The 5,000-nt window shown below is 37.2% G+C and overlaps 1 protein-coding gene across 1 annotated transcript in view; it reads left to right on the top strand.

Moving 5' to 3' along the window:
* Positions 1-5,000, top strand: part of LOC308364549 (receptor-type tyrosine-protein phosphatase mu-like) — a gene marked incomplete at both ends in the record, with an annotated part of 185,601 nt that overhangs the window by 141,644 nt on the left and 38,957 nt on the right. The window lies entirely within an intron of this gene.

The following is a 5,000-nucleotide window of genomic DNA, read 5'->3' as shown; positions in this document are numbered from 1 at the left end:
TCTAGCAGTGAGTTTGGGAAAGATAGATTTGTGATTATACGATACACTTAAGGTCTCTTCACTCACATCTCACATCAGTGTGTGATTAAAAGAGACTCTTAAATACACACATATGTGTGTGTGAGCTGGAAAGACCCCCACCCCAGACACTCTGCTTTGGCACTGTCACCATGGAGACCCCCAGAGCAATGATAATGGGGTGTTTGTTGGCTTAGTCACCATCCCTTCACTTGTGTCTAATATCACCAGCAGGCCTGGGGCCCGAGTGTTTGTGTGTGTTTGTGTGTGTTTGTTTGTGTGTGTGTGTGTGTGTGTTTGTGTGTGTGTGTGTGTGTGTGTGTGTGTGTGTGTGTGTGTGTGTGTGTGTGTGTGTGTGTGTGTGTGTGTGTGTGTGTGTGTGTGTGTGTGGTGTGACAGGTTGTGGCATTTTGCATCTTAAAATCCTACACACCAGATGCCACTCTATGTATTCTCTACTCCCAGTTCTTCTCCTGAAGCTTATGAAATATTACGAGCACTCCCTCCGGAGTTGTGGTGGGCGTCTGAGTGGGAATGGAGATGGAAGAGTGACAAGACAGAAACAGGAGAAAACGAGGGATGTGGAAAAGAGGCCTTAACATCTGTCAGAGCTCCATTTCTCTTTCATTTTCTCTGTAGTTTTGTTTTTATCAGTCAAAGGAAGACATGACTAAAAGTGTTTTAAAGTGCAAAGTGTTGTAAGAGGAACTTGGGGACAGTGGAAGGAAAAGTGACGTGAAGCACGCTGTATGTTTGTGTCACACTGTCTCTGTTAATGGATGGAGTAAAGTAAGGGAGTGTTTTTAGATAGAACAACAGTATGTGTGTGTGTCTCTGTTAATGGATGGAGTAAAGTATGGGAGTGTTTTTAGTAGGGGTGGGAATCTCTTGGCACCTCACGATTCGATTCGATTCCGATTCAGAGGTCAACAATTCTAAACCAATTATCGATTTTAAGCCAATTATCGATTATCAATTCAAAACCGATAAAACGATTATCGATGCATTTTGACTTTTTTTTTAAATCATTTGAGTTTGCAACTCAGAGTCTAAAATCACTTCCTACTTTGTGTTTGATAATTAAAGAAAATCAACAGATGAATTACCTTCTCTATTTTCTTTATTAGAGAAAAAGCTTTTTCTTGTCACAATTTTGACTTTCTATGAGCAATGCAATAATTGATGCAGCTTGCATTTCAACATAAAATGGATGTGTAAAAAAAAATAATAATAATCAATTATAAACTTTTCTGAATCGAGACAGAATCGTTTTAGAGAGAATCGAGAAAAATCGATGAATCGATTTTTTTCCCCCACCCCTAGTTTTTAGATAGATCACCAGTATGTGTGTGTGTGTCTCTGTTAATGGATGGAGTAAAGTAAGGGTGTGTTTTTAGGTAGATCACCAGTATGTGTGTGTATCTCTCTTATTGGGTGGAGTAAAGTGTTGGAGTGTTTCTTTGTATGTGTGTGTCTTTTCATGTGGGTCCTTCTTGTCGTCTCTGTGTCAGTGTGTCTCTGTATGTGTGTTTAAATCCCATTCTAGCTGTTCCCTGATGATATTTGCATGAACTGTAGGAAGTGCTTTAAGCCTGTAATATGTGTCTTGTGCAGAGTGGCATGTGTGTGTGTGTGTGTGAACATGAGGGCTTTTTTGTGTCCAGTTTTCTAAACTTGTGTTTGTCACTTGCTCTGTGTTAGTGTTCTTGTGTGTATGTATTTATATGTCTGCCTCTCTGTGTGTGTGTGTGTGTGTGTGTGTGTGTGTGTGTGTGTGTGTGTGTGCGCGCGTGCGTGCAATTGTGTGTGTTTATTTGACTCCGGGTTGGTTTACCATTGGGAGGTATTTCATTTAAGGGATTTTCTGATTCTAATTAATTTGTCATAACTAATTCCTTACAGTTGGCTGTTGATTTAAAGAAATATTTTTTAAGTTTATTTATTTCCTTAATGAACTTCCTCTTAAAATGCAATTATTGCTCAGTGAAGTTTTAAATGTGGGAATGAGCAGTGATAGTGTGGAGCCCAGCACTGCACACACCAGTGGCCAAATCACTAATTCCTTAGGCTAGCAAGGCAAGTTTATTTAAATAGCACATAGGCAATTCATTGTGCCTTACATATATAAAAGCAAAAGGTACATCCAAAGGAAAAACAAATACAAAATAAACAACAATGAAAAACAATAAAAGTTAAAATATATATATATAAAAAGTACATTATAAAGCAATAAGGTACGAGAGGCAGTACTGTATCGTCAATAATGTACTGTTTAAGGGTGTTGTTAGGCCCTATGCGTAGCGGAGTACATAGAGATAGAGAGAGAGATAATAATGACTACATCATTGATGATACAGTACTGCCTCAAGTACCTTATTGCTTTTATAATATGGTTGCCAGCGACATTATAAATAGTAGGTAAATTTTAAGCTGCCTTTCAGCACAGAATAGTTGTAGCCACCAAACGTTGTGTATCGCATTTCATTAGCCTAGAGAAAATATTCTGCGTATTTGTGGCTGTTGCTATGCAACAGACAAATAGTATTGGGCACATCACGTTTGTAAACCTAGCACCAATAGTTTGTTGATGATTAGCTAGGAGATAAACATTGATTTGTGTGTTGTTTGAAAACTTCCATCTGCATAATAATGGTAATCATTATTGTTTTTCTGTATTTTTTGACCCAAAGGCAGCATATATAGATTGAACAGAAGAGGTCCAAGAACTGATCCCTGAGGGGTCCTAACCACCCTATCAGATTCATAATTGATAGGATTAAGGACTGCTTTGGGACTGCAAGTCCTCTCCAGCAGTAGGCTATTCTATGAGTTCTACAGTGTCAAATGCAGCACTGAAATGTAATAGAACTAGAACATATATTTTCCCAAAATCAGTATCAAGCCGTATATAATTTCAGATGTATATCATTCATCTGTATATCACTATTATAAAAGCCATTTTCCGTACTGTAGTGAGGTCAGAAGGCTGTTTGAAATGTTTTTAAATCACCACTTGAGTTCAGGTGATTGCTGAGTTGATTGAAAACAATGATCTCAGCTATACAAGGATGATTAGAGACAGTCCTGTAGGTATTTAACATAGAGACATTCTGAGTTCTCTTTTTTTAAGAGGGGCATAATAGCAGTTGTTTTTAGTGACTTTGGGAAAACGCGTGAATGCAGCAGTGTTGTATAGTAACGAAGTAGAAATACTTTGTAACTGTATTTAAGTCGTTTATTTGGATATCTGTACTTTACTTTACTACTTATATTTCTGTTTACTTTTACTTCGCTACATTTGGCAAAGAAAACTGATACTTTTACTCCGATACATTTCCCCTGAAACCTTCGTTACTCGTTACAAAATCAAATCATCTTTCGAAAAAATAATAATCATGAGAGTCATGAGACCAGCGTCGTAGTGGTAGAACTGCAAGCAGGTGTGGCGAATCAGCTGTCCTAGCGCACGTTAAGGCGCTTTTGAGCGTTCGCAAAAGCCACCTTAAAGTTACTTAGTTACTGTTGCTACGTCGGACAAAACTCCTAGGACTGTCAACACAAAAGCATGGCTAGGACGAGGACAAGCTATATATCTGTCAGTGTCAGTGATTCTTTTTGGAGTAATATCTCCGTGATATCCGCCAGATCAAGGCAAAATGGACAGAAATAAGCAGTGGAAGGATATATCAAAAACATTAAGATCATCAACGAAGGGGACACAACAATAATCGAAGCAGAAGCATACAGGTCTCAATACAAAAATGAGAAATCCATCGACCTCTTCATTAAATGCCACCAGCACAACTTTGTAAAGTGTAAACTAGTCATGTTCTTTCACCGCTGGGTAAGATCTTTATATAATATTTCAAGCTAGTTAATAGCTAAATTATTTTCTAAAAGCTTTATTCCATCTCTAGTATTGCCTATTCACCCTATTGTGTTAAAATTGTGTTTAAATCAGCTCATGTTTATAAGTTTGCTAATTGAAGTCTGAATAAACGTCATAATTCTCAAAATTATTTTTTTTATTAACAGCATTTACTTGTACTTTTAATTTCAATACTTAAGTACATTTCAGAAAAATACTTTTGATACTTAAGTACAGTAAAGATCAGATACTTTAATACTTTTACTCAAGTAGTATTTTGAAAGGTGACTTTTACTTTTACTTGAGTCAGTTTCCAGTTAGGTATCTGTACTTTTACTCAAGTATGGCTTTTGGGTACTTTATACACCACTGGAAAGCAGTGGAAATTGATTTAAAAAAGTATTATGGATGTGTGTTGAGAAAACACAGCGATTTAAATTGCTGAACTGTTTTTTGGTTAATTGTATCATAATTGTTGAGTAAGAATTAAAGTTTTTTTGCATTAAATGTACTTGTATGAGTACAATTTATTGAAAAAAAAATTATAATGTCACAATTTAATACTAATTTGTTTTACTTATTCTCTGTTCCATAACTACACTGATTTGGTTACACAAACATTTACACAGACGCAGCATACGTTCTTTGGTCATAGGGCTCTGCAATGGCCTAGCTCCAAATGTGTTGCACTCTTACTGTAGCTAGGATGCTTGTCGACCTCCTCTGTCGCACAAGCCAGGTTCCCACTTCACTTTTGCACAGCTATATTGCACTAGGGCACTTGGCAGTTGAAATTTATGGAAGTCAATACCAAACCATTAGTATCTTTATCGGCTGCATGCTGGTGTGCATGTTTGTTTGTTTTTTGTTTTTTGTTGTTTTAATATCCTGCTTTCATTATTGATGCTGTAGCTTGTGTATACAGGGAACACCCCCAAACCAAACTGATTTGGCAATACTATAGAGCGTTATGGTCATGCCAACACAGCTTCTTTTCAATTTTAATATGAATGTCTGCTCCCGATTCACAACAGGGAATACAGCTAAGATCTCTCTCTCTCTCTCTCTCTCTCTCTCTCTCTCTCACTCTCTCTCTCTCTCTCTCTCTCTCTCT

Source organism: Sprattus sprattus (genome assembly GCF_963457725.1).
Source record: "Sprattus sprattus genome assembly, chromosome: 4".
Taxonomy (NCBI): Eukaryota; Metazoa; Chordata; class Actinopteri; order Clupeiformes; family Clupeidae; genus Sprattus; species Sprattus sprattus.
This window is presented reverse-complemented; position numbering and strand designations above follow the sequence as displayed.